Source organism: Falco peregrinus, chromosome 6 (assembly GCF_023634155.1).
Source record: "Falco peregrinus isolate bFalPer1 chromosome 6, bFalPer1.pri, whole genome shotgun sequence".
Classification (NCBI taxonomy): Eukaryota; Metazoa; Chordata; class Aves; order Falconiformes; family Falconidae; genus Falco; species Falco peregrinus.
In genome coordinates, this window is record NC_073726.1 from 49,760,029 (window position 1) to 49,780,515 (window position 20,487).

Here is a 20,487-nt window from a genome sequence, read left to right on the forward strand (position 1 = left end):
GGGAGCAGCAACTCATTATATGGCACTAAATATGAAGAGTTGAAGGATATGAGTACCATGAGTTCTCACTTAGGTTCCATCCATAATAGAGGTCAGACACGTAAGAGTAACCTGATTCTGCAGAGAGAGGCATACATATGAATGCTCACGTGCACAGGCAGACAGGCACACGCAGCCCGTTGTGAATGGCATAACTGAAATCAATGGGGCTACTCACAGGGTCTATGATTTATTTACTCACTCTCTGGTTTCTCTAAAATGGTCTAGTAGCAAGACTGGTCTAAAAGTAGTCGTCAAGTGCATTTACATTCATTACATTGATGTAAAAAGGCCTCAGTTTAACTAGGAATAAGGTCCAGGGTACATTAAGTTAAAAACATACATAAATCCTTGCACAATCGGAGCTTAAGGGCATTATGCAGAAGGTGGTGCTTTCAAACGAAGTAATTAGATATAAGCAGTTAGCATAATTCATGTTGCTAAACAAATATGAATAATGCAAGAAATGTATATTTAAGAAAAATTACTCTGAAAAAACTCATTACTTTCTGATTGTTATTTCTTCTGTGCCATTTCCTACTTCACTCTTTTGTAAGTACATGTTGATACCTTCCAGGCCAAGGAAAATGAAAGCATGTTATTCTCTTTGCTTTAAATTTCTGATCCGTAATTTCATTGAGCAGGAAGTCTTCCTCTCCCCTTATTCTCTCTCCAACAGGAAGTGTCTTCTAAGAAAGACAGAAGACAAATTTAGTTACCATTGAATTTCTTATGGACTTCCCATGCACCTTTCCCAGCACAGAACTGCTGATGAGAAATAAGGATGTCTACCCTCCTTCCTGCACCGCTACACAAGGAGGACAGGTCTACGCTCTGTGACTGCAATTGCACATGACACAGTCCTCTCTCGTGTCCACACTGTGTCAGTAGCTACCCATGCATGAGCCATTTACCACATTCACAAAATATTTATTCTTCATATATACATTTGGCCCTTCTTGTGGAAACATTATTATGATGGTTTGCCATTCATGGGCTGGATGCAGTGGAAGTTTGGAAAATGGTCACATCTCCTCACATATGGAGAACATACATGAATTAATATATCTGCTAAAGGCATAAATTGAATCCATTTGTGTTCTATCAGTCACCAGTTACTAATCATGAACAGACTGGTCTCAATTTGGCCTATTAGATAGTGGTTTAGCTTGCTGGCATTTTTTCATTCTCCTCACCACTTTTTGACAAAAAGAATCAGACAGGGCAAAAATTACAGTGCTGTACCCATACTGATAGAATCAAAACTAAGGCAGCAGCCTTTCCCAGTCTGGGCAGGGTTACAGTGGCACTGAAGTATGTAAACACAATTATATGTGTGTTTACATACTTATCACTAGAAGATATTCCTAAACTGGAGGGGAATAAACTACTGGAGTGTGCATATTTATGATACTGAACCTATACCCACCCTAGTCAAGCTATATTAGTAAAAATACCACTATGTCAGCATATAGGAAAGTAAAACCTATAGGGTTTGGCAGCTTAATAAACTAGTATAATAAACCCTATATATGCCATAGCTGTCACAATTGCAAAGGAATATGTACCAGCTTAAACCACCTCTGTTGAAGTTTAACTGATCACATTTCACTTTGCAAACGGACTGGTTAAGCATATGCACATGGGCAGTTAGTGCAGCTCATCAAAGTTGAAACTGAGTACACTTATAGCTAGGCTGTCCAAAACGTTCAATTGCATGTCTCTATCTTTCATTACAATGGTGTGGGAAGAGCTAATGCCAGATTTTTATCTCTACCTGGACCAGTTGTGAAGAATGCTTCGCCAGCATACTTTGTAACTAACCAGCATGACAGTTTCAAGTTTTCAGGTTACAAGAATTAACAACTCCAAGAAGGGTGCATAGAACTGCCAGAGGCTGAAAGCTCAGATACTTAGTCCTGGCTGTTTAAACACACTGTTTATTAATTTTGATCACAGTTGTGGAGCAAGTATTGTATTTGGAAGGCCAGTACAAAGTACTGTTCTGTATTTTGTTGCCTTAACTGGGTATTCTCCAGGGAGCTCAATTCCACAGTAACGGCAATGTCCAACCCAGACGGACACCTGAGCTGCAGTAAGAAAAGCAGAGATCCACGAGAACAAATGGCCAGATTTAAACAACAGAGTTACAGCTGCAGATCCTAGAAAACTGGCATGGATCACATTCAGCACATTCATCCAGCCTATCACAAGTAATGTTACACAAAGATGACTAAGGAACTGGAGCATCTGACATAACGAAGAGAGGCTGAGAGAGCTGGGACTGTTCAGGTTGGAGGATCTGGCCTCCAGCAGAGAAGATGGAGTCAAATTCTTCTCAGTGGTGCCTAATGAGAGGACAAGAGACAATGGGCACAAATGGAAGTACAGGCCATCCCACTTAAATGGAGAAAAAAAAGAAAAGAATCATGTAAGAGAGGTCAGACACTGGACCAGGTTGCCCAGAGAGGCTGTCGTGTCTTCATTCTTGGAGATACTCAAAACTCAGCTGGACACAGGCCTGGGCAACCTGCTCTAGTTGACCCTACTTTGAGCAGGGAGGTGGACTAGATGATTTCCAGGGGTGCCTGCCACCCTCAACCATTCTCTGATTCTGTGACTCCACATTGACATGCTTCAAAGTGAGAGCTAATTTGTCTCTGGATCTAGAAATATTGTTTCTTTCCCTTCAGTTACCTTCTACTTTGAACTTTTATATCAGTGCTGCCGTTTGTCCAGACTGTGATTATTTCCCTCTACTATCCCACTGACTTCACAGGGAATTAGACCATGTTCTAAAGAGCGTGTTAAGGTGTCAAAGATGCCCATTATCTCCACTGAGGAAATAGTGGGAACAAGATACTTAGCCCACCAGTGAATTTCGGTGAATTCAGCTACATTTCTAAAAACTTTTAAAAACATTTTTATCCTTACATATAGCTGGTCTTAATAGTTTCCTGACCTAATTCAAATTCTTCTGTGGCTAAGAATTCATCCCCTTTGTGAATCTGCAGCTTTAGTCACAGTATTTATTCCATTCACTACTTTCCATTTTCTATATTATCTGTTGTGGCCAAAGTTATCTTTTAAAAGATGAATGTTTTACAAGCTTTTGTTAACTCTGTTACATTGACTCTTGTTTTCCCTCTTTACTTCATCCCCCACTTCCACCTACATTTTCTTACAGTTTCTGTTTTCCTGACAAGGTAGAATTTCCTTAATAACCACAAGACCCCTTTAAGCATGAAAAAACCATCTGCACTGCAGCTGAACTTGTACTATAGGAGTCAAAGTTGATTTTGATTCTGAGAGGAACCAGTCTGAGATTTTGAAGATCTTTGCATGAACTGACTGCATGCCAAGGAATTGTGAAAAATTCACACTGGGGCACCTCAATTAGAAGATATAGTATAGTCTTATTATATACTCTCTCTATATATGAGAGAGACAGAGTGCAAGAGATTGAGCATATGATTATATACATACATATACATAATATGAATATATAACCATACTTCATTCATATATATACACACAAATATATATATATGAATATATGCACACAAACTTCACTCAGTTCTAATTACAATATAGTTCATTGATTTTGGTAAATGTTGCCATTATTTCCCTGTAATGAAAACTCCTCTGCATAACTGATTAGAAGGCAATATTGGATACCGCCAACTCCTCTTTACTGTACTGCAGGTGTTAATGCACTTAGAAGTGCTGTACTTCCATGAATTAAATTTTCCCTCAGGAAAAAAGGAAGTATTTGTTCTTCATTAGCATTTTTGCTAGATGGGATCCCACAATCCAGACTCAGGAACAAATGAGGCATTTACACTCATCACTGCAGATGCAGTATATTTGTAAAATAGACTTTTAAGAAATGTAAATTAAGCAAAAGCTATGAAAACACATGCAGACAGGAAATAATCCCAAACTACTGATAAGAGTGCCACTCCTCTTTGGCAGAGTGCTCTCCTGGAAAACCCCACGGTGCAGGGCTTGAAGTCGTCAACCTGACTGCACGGGTGGCAGCAACCACAAACCCCTGTAGCTGAATGCCTGTGAGTTTTTAGTAATCTATATGAAACAGGCTACTGCTTTCAAGCATTCTTTGGTGGCTCACTGCTCCCATCACAGATTCACTCCACTAACCTATCTTGTAACCTTGGCAGAGAGGGCAATTTGTGGCGGCACAAAAGCTGACTGTCTCCTTTAGTCCTGAGGGTGGTTTTCCAGGCCATATTATAAGGGTAGTGTGGCGAATTTTTTATGGAAAAGCATCTCTTCAGACAGAATACATTCAGGCTGAGAGGCTGTTAATTCACCCAATGTCATGAGCAATGTGTTTGTTTAATTACGTTCCCAGGCTAATAAAGATCTCAGTTGGATGAGTCCTCATTCACTCCTCTCACGCTGACATCGCCCCCCCTGCACCCCACCCCCCCCATCCCCCCACCCCCGGCTATTCGCTAATGATGGAAAGGCCCTTAAATGTGGTCAGGTATCTCCTTCAAAGAGTAATTTACTGTAAAAATCAGCAGGCTTGATCCTGGATAGCATGTCACTCAGAGTACCAAGGAAAGACTGCGCATGAAATCAAAGATGGTGGGAGTTATGGAATCCTATTCTCTAGGAAATTTCAGTGTTTCGATATATGCCTTACTTCTCATCAGAAACTTCCAGGAGAATATGAAGTTCAAAAATAAATACTAACTATTAAGCATACTGAAGCATTTATTTTCCAGGAAAAAGCAATCTTCTTAATTTATGTAGTACATGATACATTGTGGAATATAGTATAGAAGATAATATTGTAATATGACTGAAAAGCCTAAACAAAAGGAGCTAGGAGTAAAAATAAAGTATTTTTATGTTATCAGAACAACTCCTTTGAAAGATTTACCCCAGAGGATTTCATTAGAACTGATTTATTCACTCAAAATATTTCCATATTTCCATTTCAATGAAATTGTGTTTTCAGATAGAAACAGTTTTCCTCATTTTTTTAATCAGCTCTCTTCAACATTTTGTTAAACCTGAAAGCATACTGCTCAATCTTTTCTACCTGGAGGGAAATGCTCAAGTCCAAGACACATTTAATTTGGTAAAACTTAGAGATACTTAAAATATATCTTAGCACATTGTGCACATTCCTTGTCAGAAAGCTATCAAAATGAATTTTGTTTTAAGCCATTGCTGAGGAATTTTTATTTAATAAAACTCCACTCAGTGACCTTAAACACTACATTTTCAGTCTCAATTTTATGTGTCTCACACAGGTGATTTCTGAATTCCTTGAAAAACTTCACAGACTGAGAGTCCAAGCTACTGTTTGTGTTGCTTGCCACAGGTATATATTGTTAGAAATTTAACACTGTTGCTAAATGCTCCCTTTCATCACACTCTCATGAAATATTGATAATACGCCCTGAAGAGGTCAGACCTCGTTCCTACGCATTATTTTTTTCTGTGAAGCTGTCATAAAATCCTTTTTTCTTACTTTATTATTTCATCGGTAATATCCTGAGCCCTCTATTCATTTTTTATGCATGTACACTGTTTTCTTTCATTAGGCACAGTTCAGGTCTCCTGCAAGGGCTGGTCCATGGCACACAGATGAGGAAGGAGAAGCCATTTGAAGTTGTTGCTGAGTGGTTTGCTTCCCTCACCTGACTCACCTGACAGGTGCTTGTTCCTGTCACCACATCACGGTTCATTTTCCCACTGGCGCGGCAGTACCACAGTGCAGTGTGGCACTGCACTGACTGCGGGGTCACTGAAATGTAGGGTTGTTTTGGGGAGGGTCCTTCTCTTAACCGTTTCTGTCATGTGCAGTATGGCCCCATCAACTACGCCTTCCTTAGCACTGAGGGTGTGAGGGAAAGGCATCAGCAGTGGGATGGATGGCGGATGAATAAATACTCATAAGCCAGCTTTGCTGCCAAAACCCAGCTGCCCCTGACGTATGGCTTCAGGCAGCTTTGCTAATGTTATGGTAATTGAGGCTTTGGAAGAATAAGGGCTACTTGTCAGCTATTTAATTTTCAGGTTTGTGCTTGACCAGTGTTAAGTAAAATGATACAGGCTAAACAGATCAACCAACCCTGCATCCTTTGCCCAGAACTGATTTAAATAAAACATTTGGCTGGTGCAAATCAAAGGGATCCCATGACCTTTTGGAGGAAGTGGAATGGTCTAGTGAAAGGGAGGAATGCAATGGAAAGAGAAGTAGGTGACCATGGGAGATATGAGAGCCCTCTTGAAACCAACATGAGATTCCTTGTTAGCTTCAAGAGGACAAAGACAACACACTGGTGTTTGCTCCTTGCCCTGAAAGGGCTGCTGTGTCGTCTTTTATAACTTTTCTAAATAATTCCCTACACGGTTACAGCAATTTTAAGAGAGAATAAGCGTGTAGATACAAATCCTCAGTGACCCCAGCATGGTATACCACAGCTGAGGGGACTGGCTTTTTGCCATCTCTTGTGCTCATTCAGGCTCCAGGATAATGTGTCTGTGAACTGCCTGTTTGTCTTTTGTCAGACAAAAAGCATTTTACTCAACACAAGGTGACTCTGTGTTGGAGTTTGTAGCTGATAAAAAATTAATTAATAACCAGACCAAAACTTTATGGTTGCTTAAGGATTAGTTATCATGTACTGCACAGAAAGAAAGTAATGGGGCCTTCCAAAGAGGAAAGGAAAAAATAATAAAAATGGTTGGAGACAGAAGCCAGGCAAAAACAAAGCAGAAATTAGGTACAAATGATTAACAAATGACTACATCAAATATCTTGTACTGTGACTTTGACCTCCCCTGGCCTCCCATGTCCTTCACACTTAGGAAACATTTCTAAATAGAAAACCAGTAAAAAGTGATTTGGATTCATTAGAACTTGAAACTTCAACACAATGAATTTCAATTTAGAAGACTCCAGAAAAAAAAAAAATAAAAAAAAAGAAGGAAAAAATCCACAACACCAAAATCAAAGCACTAAACAACATTTTCACAAAGCTAATTTTGTGACAAAACAGTCTGAAATGGCATGCCAGAATCTGTTCGCCTGTCAGCTCTGCTGCTGTGTAACTTACAAATATGCTATTAGCATTCTAGCACCTCATCCTAGCACTTACTTTCATAAAAAATTAGCCCTGCACTCAAGATGTGCACACATGTCTTTTTGTGACGTAGCAAGGCTGATTTAAAAACTGGAATTCACAGTAACCCAATAAAAATGAGGGCTGTAAATTAACTGGGCATAATATGGTCTTCACATTTCTCCAGAGTCCTTGAATAAACTACAAAAATAAATGAGGAAGAAATGTAAGTGCAAAGAAACAGCCTTTTCTTCAGATGGTCTGCATTTCTAACTGAAAATTTTGGCTGGCATTAGTTGGTGGGAGCATGAAACACACAGCATGAAAGGTCAATAAATGAGTCTAACACATGGAAAAAATGCCTTACTGGAGAAGTTGATGGGCACCATCAGATTTAGAGTTACATATTCTGCTTGTTTACCCATTCCAAAACCCTTTCTAACTGTTTAGTGATACAAGTCCATCACATTGACTGACAAGGTCCTAACCAGTTCAGGTTCCAAATCAGGAGATATAGGAGAAAATTTGTTAGTACTTAATGTCTGTCAGTTCACATAACTGGTAGAAAACCTGTATTTGTAAAAGAATGATGCTGAAAAGAAAATACCCATTTCATTCTGCAACACTAATAGGCTGTGCCAGGGGTATTTTAATGGCTTGGAAAATGTTAGTGTTATGAGAAGAGACAAATAACAAAGAAGCTTTACAAAACATACCTGAATCATGGCGACACTTCACATTCATCTTGTTCTGTTTTATTTAACAATTCACAATCATTGTATTTTAGGCTGGTTTTTGCTTAGCCTCAGGGCAATTCTCTGCTGACTTCTACAATACAAAACGAATGTATTTATTTAGATGGTGAGGTCTCCAGGGGCAAAGGCTTTCTCTTATCATGTGTCTTCTACTGGACTTGGCACAATGGGTTTTGTCTTGATGGTGCTGTAATACAAGCAAGTAGCATATCTGAAAGCCAGAAGGTGCACTGCAACCACCCACTTTCACCTCCAAAACAAGATGGCAGGGGCTTAGAAGGATCCAAGTCCTGCTTGCTTAGGAAGCAAGTGTGAACTACACAGTGTAAGGAGTTTAATGGCTTCCTACATAACAGAGTCATTCATCAGTAACGACGGGAATATGAAACCTTTTGCATTCATTCCACAACCACAAGCCACTCACTAATAATAACAATAATGGATAATACTAGAAGCAAGTGAAATATATTTGATTTCCTTTGATTTCGTCCTTCTCAGAAACTCAGCAGTTTTTCTGTATGAAATCTGGTGGTTACATTAAACTGCATTTTCAATAAGTGTTTAAATTAAAACTATGCACCCAGATGCCAGCTGAGAGTCTTTATTCAATGGGTCTGATGATAAAATGGATGAAAGCCCAACTCATGGATGTAGGAAGCCAAGGTCTCCCAGCATGACAAAGGCCTTGCTCTATATAATAAAGTAATTTTTTTTAGATAACCTTTTGTTTTCATTATCTGTACACAGCTTTGATCTGTTTTATTTTATTACTTTCCACATTTAAGTTCTCAAGGATTGCAGCTTTAGCTTAGCAAGAAGCCCTGCAGTTTCTGAAGCACAGTGAAGGGTTTTGAGCAGGGGATCATCACCTGCTTTGCAGCTTTCGTTGAAGTCACTCTTCAGCCATCTGAAGAGTAAGAAATACCTAACAAAAACCCAGAAGTTGCCAACTCAGTGTCTGTAACATCTTTTTCCTGACGTATCTTCCAAGTCAAATTCAAATTCAAAACCATTTCAGTAGACTGGTCCTTAAGTGATATAGATCAGTGCAACTTCACTGATGCTAAAGAAAGAACCTGGACTTAACAGCAGTTAAAATTAGGGCCTGTTCTCTTTATATTACAGTGGCTGTATTTACATTGGCAAGCCGTATGGCACATGGAGCAGGAGGAGCATGGATCTCAACATACAGAGTGAAATGGAGATACAGAAGAGCAAATGCCCATAATGCGTGATACAGGGATTTTACTTTGGGTCAGTTTTTCCCACAGAATGAATACCCAGTGGCAACTAGCATACAGCAGGGGTGCTGCTGGAGGCTTGGCATACAGTGGAGTGCTGGGTAATTCTGGTTTAGTTTCATCTTAAAGTATTCTGCTTTAGGTGCTTCAAGATTACATCAACATATAGACCAAAGCATGTTTAGGTGAGATGACTGGGAAATCTGTTTCAAAAGCACAGTCCTGATATGAGCAAACATAAATCAACAGCATGAATCAACACTGTAAATCTAGGATGTTCTCTTAGAGCAGATAAACAGACCTCAAATTTTGAAATGTGTCCCTTTGGGACTGCACCAACTATCTGTGTTATTATAATCTTGAATATTCTTCAGAAGACCATTCTGACCCACAGCCATATGGACTTAATCTGCCTTCAGCATTCTGAACATTTTTTGGGCAAACATTTGCTCATTTATGAAATTAATTTTCATATTCTCCAAGGATGTGCAACATGGAATACAATAATAATGTGATACCTCACTATCTGCTTCTTATTAGGGGCACAGGGCATAGTTTCAGGCTCAAACTCAGGGTACCTGCTTCAATGACTAGAATTGGGTGGAGAGAATACTGCCAATGCCCTTAACAACAATAAAGTTTCCTCCTAATGAATTCTGTTTCGCTGTACTAAAGCCCTATTGTAAGCAGAATAGATGTCTTTAGACCATTTTTTTGATTCAGCCATTAATTGTTGAATTAATCAAACCAAATTTAGGTTCCCTCAAGCTTTAAGTTTAGCATATAACAAAGGCAGACTGCTTTGCCAAAACTAGACTTCCAAAACGGGTGGACTTAGTGTGTGGCAGCCAAATTTTTGAGCATTACATTTTCACACTTAACCTAGGCAAGCCAGAAAAGACAGAGAAAAAAGCCAAAAAGTGAGGGATAAACCAAAGACATTTTGAGGAAGCAGAAGATGTTTATGTATTTGTAAAATATCCTGTTAAAAAAAAAAAAAAAAAAAAAAAGTCCTTTCTTAGACTTCAATCTAGCTTGGCAAAAGAATGACTATTGGTTTTATTTCTATTGCTGCAGCATGTGGGAGGTGTCACTGTTGTGTTAAAAAGAACACAACTCTAAAGCACTTTTGCTTTGGCTGAACATATTTTATCCAGTAGGTTAGGGAAATTTACTGCTAAGCATCACACAGCTAATGCAGAAGATCTAAATCTCACAGCTGTCGTAGCAAAGCTTAGCTTCATGATTCAGAACACAAAATGCAAGGCTGAGAAAATATATCATGGGCAAAGGACTGAAATCCAGAAGAGCATCTTGAAAACAAGAAAATAATTTTGTAAGAATATAGGCAGTGTGGGGTTTATGTAAATATTTTGCAGAGGAATTTTCATTTAAGGAATGTGTTTAAATGAAGTTGAAAGTACCAATGCTTCTGAGAAATACTTCCATAAGCCTCAGAGTGACATGAAGTAGTATCTATTATTTCCCTTGATACACAACAAGACTTGTAGAGACTCTGTATAAGATATCAAGTGAAATAAAAAAGGCAGGCCCTTGCCACAAAGTTTGTAGCACTCAGGTATATAGGGCTATCAGGAGGAGTACAACAATCCCCTCTTTTTAGGTGAGGAACAGAAACAAAGGACAATATTCTTATGGGTACACAGATTTTGACTCCAAATAATTTCATTTTTGTTGTGTACATAGGCGGGTAATGTACTGGTGATATATAATTTTTAAATACAGGCAGCTTCCATTTTCTACTCTGTCTTCTTATCAAGCAGGTCTGAGACATCCCGATTCTCCCCACACTGCAGGGCAAAGAGGGCAAGCAGGAGTGCGTCACTGGAGTAGGGTGATATTCACAGTGGCAGGGACATGGAGCAGCTGGTGGGAAAAGAACTGAATACTTAGAGCAGCTGCAGAACTTTGGATGGCACAATGGGAGAGTTAAAGACCTGGGAGGAGGAGCCGCCTGGGGCTAGCAAGTTGAGGAGGGGACTGTCTCTAAAGTCAGTTACCTAGCAGGCAACTTCACAGAGCTTGAGTAGGAAACCTAGTGCGCATGGGTAAGCGTCACCCTCACTCTCATGCACCCTCCACCCCTATCCATGTAGGTTCCACTGTGAACACTGTCAACACTTGAAACTTTCAAGTCATGTTTCTGGATGACAGGGGTTTGTGGTGGGAGACATGCTGTACACCTTCCCTTTGAAGCCAGGTCACTGTGCAGCAAAATGTTCAAGATTTGCACTAGGAGCAAGAGAGGGTGCAGCTCACCAGCCTAGCATAGTGGACACTTCCATCGGAGATGATGCCTTCTGATCTCTGCTTCAAGGAGACTTTTGGCATTTGCCAAAGCTGGTAGCACAGCTGTGTTTTGCAAGGAGCCCTGTCCTGCTGTGTTTGTGCTCAGCATGCTGAAGAGACCTGCTGGGTGAAACAAGCTGAGGAACAGCTGTGCCCAGGAGCAAGGACATGCTGAGCCACCCAGAAGCCAGAATCAGCTCTGGGTATGAGCACTTCTGTGTGCTTGGAGACCTCCACATCACGAAAAGAGGAGGCCCCAGCAAGCTCAGGCACATCGAGGTTTAGGCAGCAGTCATAATGCTTATTTTCAAGGTTACAAATTTGTTGTAGCCCTTTTGTTTGAGGCACTAAAGTTCTTAATTGGAGTTGGCCCCAAGCAACTTGCTTGAGGTTGTGGAGCAGCAGTTCAAGGAAAGCTGGATCTTCTCAGTGCTGGTCACAGCAGAGGATGTGGTCATGGGTATGCAGAAAGGAGTCCATACAACTGCAGTGACCGGTGACAAATTAGCTCTTTTGCTCTCCAGATCCCACCATGGCAATACTGGCTTCTGCTTGTACAGGAACGAGAAGGATTTTTACCCAAACCAGTGTGTGTATATTGTGCTTGCACAGGTCAGGAATCATTTGTCCATCCTTTCTATGTTACGCAGTAGCACAATATGCTGGATTTCTGTGAGATAAGCCACTGTCAGCTTTATCAAGGAGGAATTTTGCCTTACAGATTAATGCAAGAAACAAGCCATTTTGAAACACCAGTGGATGGATTGTGGGAATGAACTTTTAAGTGCAGCTTGTTCAGGCTTGTGCTGGTATTTGGTGCTGAAAAGAGCTTTTAATGATGTCTGTGGGAAACTTCAAATAACAGCTTTAAGAATTTGCCTGACAATAAGCCTAGAGAAAATACCCTGGAATTACAAGATATTTTCCTTTCAAAATAATCACACGTAAATCATATATATTATAATGAGTAATATCACATCTTCACTCAGGAAAATTCAGTTCCTCTAACACTTGAATCTGGGCTCAAATCACAGGTGGTAAATACTATTTGCAGTTATCGTTTTTCATGCTTTTCAGTTAGTAGTCTCTTTTTTTTCAACTTTGGTGGAATGAATAAGACAAAAATATGTATGTGCTTAGGAAATATATCTGTTTTGCCAGTCACTAAGAGTGGAAAGAAAAAAGCAAGAAAATTTATTGGAAGAAAAAAGCCAGCAATTCCAAATCAAATCAATAAAATACTTCTTACAGTGTAAGCATGGGATTCAGTTAATTCAATTAATGTTTAAAGTGTGAGCACCTACCTTGGAGCTAGTTATCTTAGATCTTTTTTCCAATTAATAGACTTTACTAAACACTTTTAAGGTGAAAAAATCCAACTGATTTTAGATGTGTACTTTAGGGAGAAAATAATTTGCCTCTTGTTTCTTTCCACTGATCATGAAATGATGTCTTACAACTAGGCATCTATCTTTAGTCTGATGAGTTCTATTTTAATTAACTAACAAAACCAAGCTCCATTGAATATAAGCAACAGTTGGGATTTTGAAGTGTTTTATCTGAAGGGTTTTCAGATAAACAACAGAAGTTGTTTTTTTGTTGGGCTTTTTGCATTCCTGTGAAGCATTACGCTTGTACCACAGCTGGCTATGGCTGGGATGGACTCATGTTTCTGAATGCAGTAAAACCTCATTAGTGGTTGTTCTGCTGATCCACTGAGGATAAACTACAAGCACTGGACATTAGGAATATTTTTACCCTGGGTCAGACTGGCTGAACTTTGGGATTTTTTTTACTCTCGGTGAAGTAGCAAATTTGTTCTTTTTTCTAGGCTCATCTTGAAGATTTTTATTTGAGCTCCCCTACTCTTACAGGTGTAAGATTACAAAAAAAAAAAAAAAAAAAAAAAAAAAGATTTTCACCTCTGCTTTCCTTCCATCCTGGCCTGCTCCTGCACTATGTTACAGTTCTGGCTGGTTTTGCTCTTGTTCAGATGCTACTCTGTACTCTTGAATGTGCCATGTAGTGGTGAGGTGGTGTGATGTAGATGGGGACCCTTCTAAATTAAACTTCTTTTGTCTAACGCGGCACACTTTATGTTATATTTATATGGATCACAAAGAACTGAATTTGAGGGCTTAGATGGTCCTCTTGAGCCCTCTGTTCCGATATTCCCACAAAAGCATGCAATACAGTCAGCTTAGATCTTGATCTAAAAACTCACTTAACTGCAAACTCATGAGTAGTCATATTGCCATCAATGCAATGAACTAAAGTTTGGAACTTGATTGTCAAGGGCACAGGTCAAGAAAGCACAAAATAAGGCTTTTCATAAAGCAGACATACTTTTATAATTGTAAGTATTCTATATCTTCTGATTTATTTGCCAGAAAGGTTGCATTTGGGCTCATAGTTTTTCTGGAATATTTCCTAGGCCCCTGAAGAATTAAAAGCAAATACAATAAACCTAGGAAATTCACCCAGTTTTGTGTCAGTCCTACCGACCCCCAAAGATATTTTATTTCTAACATCATCTGGATAAAGCCAGTTTCACTCCCTGTGCAAATTTCCATTGACTCAGAAGGGTGACAGCATCTGTTTTACCCACCCATTAATACCTTTGTGTGATGAGTATGAAAACAGGGCATAAAAAGGAAGAAAGACCACTGATAACTGGATAGAAAACAAATCAGAATATTGCTTGAATTAATTTGGAAGATTTCTTATGAGACCTTCATGTTAGTCCAGCATCTTCACATCATGTAAACGGAATGAAACAGCAAGAGGTGTTATGTAGGCATTGCTAAAACTCTGCTTTTCACTCTTCTGGCTTAAGTGCACAGAAAGCAGTCACAAGTTGTCGGTCTGGAGCAGTCCTCTTAGGCCCTGGAAATGGCAGGGGTATGTTCAGCATTGGACGCAGGTAGTGATGCAGAACTAAGTGACACTTTGGTCCATTGGGCAGCATGAGGTAAAGGAGGATGTCTTTTAGGTCTGGAAAACCTTCTCAGTTATGCCTGGGGACTTCAATCGTTTAATCACCACTCACAGCCACTGAGTTTGACAGAATCTGTGTATTTCAGTGTCTGAGATCTAACCAGGAATCCTCATGTAACATTAAGAGTTCATGCAGTGTACTGTTAGCTAAGTAATAGCCAATTTGGCAGCCTCATAAAGTATCATCCTTTATAAGTAGATGTTTTCATGTTTTCACTTCCAGCTTATATGTTCCAAAGCTGTGTACCATCACACGGAAGGGAGTGCTGTTTGAGACCTCTGACCATCCCCCATCCACTCAATGTCTTTCTTTCTCTTGAACAGTAGTTGGAGAAGTGGGAGGTGATGAATTAAACCTTGTTAATGCTTTTGGTTGGTTTATCCTTTCCATTTTGACATTGTATCTTGTACCTGTCATTTTTATAAATGTACATAAAATTGGTTTAAGGTACAGGTTCAATTTGGCATCCAATTTTTAACCAGTGTTGCTCATAAATCATACACAGTATGTATCAGTTTTAAGAGGAATAGGCACGGATGTCCAAGGCTTATGAATTCCATGCAGCTCATAAATTCTCCTGGAAACCTGGCTTGTAATAATATGGGCATACAGTTTCCACTTCCATTTTGCTGTAACTTTGACTAAGCCTCAGACAAAACTAAAATCTGATTTACCATAAAGAGGTCATGATTTGCATCTGCTTATTCATTTTGTTAAACTCAGCATTACTAAGCTTGACAACATTTTTTTCTATTTTTGATTATACTGATAAAGAGGACAATGTTGCTGTACATAGATGGGATGAAGGGGAAGATTTACTTTCCTAAATTAGCTATGGAAGTTTAAATCTGAAAGCTGCAGAACCACTCTGTGTCACTGATTTCAGCAGAGCTGTGGTTTCAACGTGCATTTTTGTGCGCTGAAGTTATGTTTGTCCTTTTGCTTTTTCACATCAGTTTTCTCGTCTCTTAGGCAACTCTTAGAAAACTTCAGTGACTCTGAGAATTTTGAAGTCCTCCGCCCAGGAACCAAACAAGCACATGTCTTTTAAAGGTGACTATTGGAGAAAGGACATTTTGTCCCAGGAAGAGATCTTTGATATGACAATTCTATCCTATCAGGAAGGGTTTTACCCACAGACAGAGGCTGACCATAATTTTGAGACAGAATTGGTATTTTTGTTGTTTCTGGAAAAACGGGACATTTCTTTTACAGAAGCAGTGCTGATTCAATTAACACTAATAAAATATTTTATCAGCCTACTGAAATGCATGTGTGATGTTCAGTGCATATCTGAAGGAAAAATGGTCATTATTGACACTTTTGTGAACTCAAAACTTTCTTCATCAAAACTGTCAGGAAAAATCTAAGCATTTTCATAAAGTTGTATTGAAAACTTTTTTGTGGGAGTGGCATCAACTGAAAGTATTTTCATAAAAAAATGTTACAATACAAAACGTTTGATGATACATCTGGTGTTTATGCAATTTAAATTTCGGACTTCTGATTATGTTATATTTTTATGCTACTTTATGTCATGTAAGACTTCACTTTTTCTTATTCCCATAAAGTGTATAATCCTTTACTTTGTTAGCTGTGAACTTCAAAAAAATCACCTTCCACTTGAAAGGCAAATTAACTGTTACCATTCCTCCATCTTTTCTAAGCTCTTCTTATATACACGGTACAGAGGTGTGGTACCTGGATCTTTTCTACCTGGCTTTGCAAAGTGAATCTATATTTGTTTGGTTGAAGCCTTGTAAAACTGTAGTAGTTTAGATCCAGAGATTTCTATTCACATGACAAATTTACAGAAATTATTTCATTAAGAACTTCCACTTTCATTTCACACAGAAATGATTGTATGCCTGGGATTTTTACCTCTTGAATGCTGTAACCAATGCATTTTTAGCTCTAATATACAACATATGGGTGGAGGCTGACTTCTTGCTTTAAAAGTAGCTGCATTTTTCAGCTGCAGTCTGGGACAATGATTGTCTTTTATTGAGCTGCTCTGCTTGTCCTTCCTAAAGTGGCATTTCCAGAATTATGGTCCTGACCTCAAGTCATGACACTTTGTCTTTTTTTTTATTTGTGACTCTTACAAGGATTTCAAGCCTAAGGGAAATTCAATTGCAGAATCAAGCTCACAGGTGGAAGCAAAATCAGGGTTTGCAAGGGAGGGAATATGACTGAAAGGGCAGTGTGGTTCCATAAACACCACTTGCAGGTGTTTTTTTTTTCCCTATACCTAATTTGCAGACTCAGTAGCAACTTCTGTGTCAGTTAATTGTCTTTCAGAAAGATCTTCTGAGAAACTAAAGCTGATCTATGATGAAGAATGTGCAGAAGCAGGAGAGAATCGAAAGCTTTTCTCTCCTCAGCTCAGACAGGAGAGAAATTGTGGGATTGATTTCCTCAGAGCATGGACTTGTCAAGTTTACCTGCATACGCTTCCAGAATTTCTTTGTTTGAATTCGCTCTCACCAGGAAATCAAACCTTCTTAAAAGGGGTCCCTTGGTGGACTGTCATTGCTGTTACTTGGCTGCGACATTCTGCCGAAGATATTAATTACAACCAAATATTATCAACACATAGCCTTTATGTTGCTAGAATACATTGCCCTTGCCATTTCAAATCCAGTTTAAAAACAAGGCAAAGCCGATAATTTGGGAAGGTTCTGGTGTATGGAAGAAGTTTATTTTGATAGACAGTGAACGCTCTTTCACTTGCCTCAATTTAATTTGATTTTACTTATTTTTGGGATACTAGATGCTGTTCCTTTGAAATTAAACATTAATTAGAGGTAAATGTTCCTGCCAGGTCTGAAGTTCAGTGATATATTCTCAATTGATGTGACATACTGGTCTGTAGTTTACCATTTTCTGGCAACATTAGGATTTGCAGTGTGGCTTATATCCAATGCAATAAACACATTATCTTAAGAATCAACCCAGAGTGTTCTTGCTTTATAGTTATTAGACCCATGGGATACATTAAGTAAAACCCAAATCCATTAAACAAATATTTGAATTATTGTTTTCATGTTCTACGGACATAAACTTGTACATAACCTGAAGGCAAGGTAGATAATGAAATGTTGTTATATTTGCATTTCCGATCCTTTGGCTTGCTTCATCTCAAAAACTGGGAGGCCACTTCAAAGGTGGGCAAGGATTCCCTTTGCAGTATCATTCTGACTGCTTCCAACTTGATAATGCAATTTACAGTGAAAAAGAAAGATTGAAAGAAAGCAAGAAGTAGAGGATTTTTGTCTCAGAAAGAACATTTAGATGATCTGATATAGTGAGAACTGTAGGTTAAATTGTACCCTGCATAGCTTTTCCTGAGGCAGGAAGGATACCATGTAAAGAATTATTCCAAAAATCCCGTATCTTTAGACAGAATATTGAGTTGAAGAGGTGTTATTTCCAGAGAAAAGTAAATATTTAAGAGGTCTATTAAACATAGTAACATATCCTATTGATAGTGGTAATGAGTTCAACAATGCCTGCAGAAACCTCTCTTGCGTGCTGTAGATCGGTAAGGCGGCTGTTTATGAGGCGGGCTGGCCGGTGGAGGAGGTCAGTGGCACTCATCCTGCAGTCCACAGCTGGGAATGGGGTCATCCCAAACCCATGGTGTTGGAAGAAGCGTTTGCCGGAGTCAAGAAGACGCTCAATATGAGTTATGCATCTTGCTCAACTTTATTAGTTTCTACCACTACTTATATAGAACCGATACACATGCATATTCGTAAAGCAGAGATATAATTGGTTAGTAGTCTTTAAATGCGCACGGTTCTCACACCCCTAATTATCATGACTAAAATAAGCATTCTATCCATGTAGCTAATTGTGTTGCTGTGCTTCAGCCTTGCGGTTTGCTACTCCCTATTTTCCCATACCGGTCCCTATCTCTCTTGGCCCTGCACCTGCTTTCCCAGCAACTGTAGCTTGTTACAGCCACGGCCTGTTGGCACAACATAATTACTCAGTCTCAGGATTCAAGAATAGCTCAAGGCTACCTTGCTTGTTATCTTCAGCACAGCAACTTCAGTACAATTCTGATTACAGGCCTATTCTAATACCAGGCCTGGATTGTGCAGATCTTCAGAGATTCTAAGGCCATGCTTCTGCAGCCATTCTTCTACACCGTGGAGTGCGGGTCGCTCTGCTGCTGGGGGCTTCTGCGGTTGCAGGTCTGCAGTACTACAGGCTGTTCTTATAAGCGCACAAGTGATTAGCTTAAGGACGTAGGCTTAGGTAGTATTTAATTATTAAAAATGAAAAAGAGCTACTTCATTTCCACTATAGCATGTCAATTATTTCTTTTCTAATACAGAGGGCTTAACACTTTTGATTTGGAAATTATAGGCCTGATCATTCAGCATGCTTTTTATCTGATCATGTCATCCCCCTAATGCCAACCCAGGCATGGGAGGTGAAATCAGTGTGAGAGAAAAGCTGGTACCATAAATGAACAAAAAATGAATATCCCTAGCTTAAGTGCCCAATGACTACCATAAATTTCACCTTCCTCATTTTCCTTTAAGTAAGCTTTTTCTCCTGCCTGTGTTTTGTGGAGTGAAATGTGGTGACTTAAAGCCATAAGGCTGGAAAAACAGAAGACAAACTACAAGAAAACTGAAAATACTGGGGTTTAATTGTCATTATTTTTAAACTGTTCAGCGATTTTGAAAGCAGAGGTTGATGGTATCTCCTATGACTTTAGTTGCAAAAGTAAACAACTCTGAAAGCTTTGCAAAATTTTCCCTGCAGACTTGCACCATTTTTAAAAATCTGTGTATGCAACTTGAGTAATGGCAATTCATTGTACATATTATTTTTTTTCTTGGTATGTATGCACCTATTTCTGTATTCACTTCAGTTAAAAATATTTCTGTATATGTATTTCATACTTTATTCTTTAGGAAGATTTCCTATCTAGCCTTTGTCTGTATACATACCTGCTACATATTCAATCAAAACAAACATAAGAAACGAGAAAATAATATGTTAAAGGATCTGCTGTGCAATAATGTTCATCCTTGTCTTTGCTATTAACATAACAGCAAAAGCTATCAGGTCAGGGTATTTTTTTTTTCTTCTTTCTGTGAGTGTAGTCTGTACCTAATCTTTGCTCTTTCCTGAAAGGATTTGGTTTAAATATTCCCAGTAGTACAAATTCTCACATTCACAGCCTTCTACTTCTCCTTTCAAGGGAATTACTGCAGTTTTAACCTGCCTCTTGCTCCCTTTCCTAGTGCAAAGCTGTGTGATTACAGGGGAAGGGTGACAAAGCACATCAGCTCTGTCTCTTAATCCTAACAGATTTTGAAGATGAAATTTGGCAATTGTTAATTATGCATGCAGAATTCATGCTGCGAAAATCTCCTTTCAGAAAAAAGAAAAAAAAAAACAACCACAAACCCAAAAAAATAGAGAAGAAAAAATGCCGAGTGCACAGCTGGACTGTTATGTAAGATGTTTATTTCCATCAAATCTAGCCCAGTGGAGGCTAGGCAGAAAATAGGCCAAAGCTACAGTGCCATGACATCATAACATCATCAGAAAGGTCAAAGAAAACATTGTCACACTGAGTAGTACTAGTTCATAGCACTGGTAATTTTGCTCTGTGTTTAATATCTACACACACACACACACACACGCCCCTACATATTGGACTAGAGCCTGACAGTGGTAAGCAAGCCTAGGTTGTTTTAAAACTTCCACAGAAACATGTTTGTGATAACGCACGGCAGCATGGGAACATCGCCGTGAGAAATACTCATTGTTTTGATGATGAAACTGAAAACAGGAAAAAAAACAGAGAAAAAAATTTGGTATAATGCTAAAAGTTGCATTTAGCTAAATTTTTTCTTTGGAATTTTGCCTTATGAAATTGAAACATTTTGCATACAGCACATCTAAATGAATCTACTGATTCCTTTAAAAAAAATAACTTCATTTTTTGTTTCCTTAGTTAGTTCAAGACCAAAATAATAAATTAATTTAAATGTCATGAAACTCTTTGT

At 38.9% G+C, this 20,487-nt stretch overlaps 1 long non-coding RNA gene across 1 annotated transcript in view; it reads right to left on the reverse strand.

Moving 5' to 3' along the window:
• Positions 1 to 210: 210 nt before the first annotated feature.
• LOC129784810 (uncharacterized) overlaps positions 211 to 20,487 on the reverse strand; it is a 61,606-nt gene continuing 41,329 nt past the window's right edge. Inside the window, exons 2-3 of the long non-coding RNA XR_008747911.1 lie at positions 7,862 to 7,973; positions 211 to 728 (exon numbers count right to left, since the gene is read on the reverse strand). This is a non-coding gene — a long non-coding RNA (uncharacterized LOC129784810). The remainder of the gene's footprint in view (positions 729 to 7,861; positions 7,974 to 20,487) is intronic.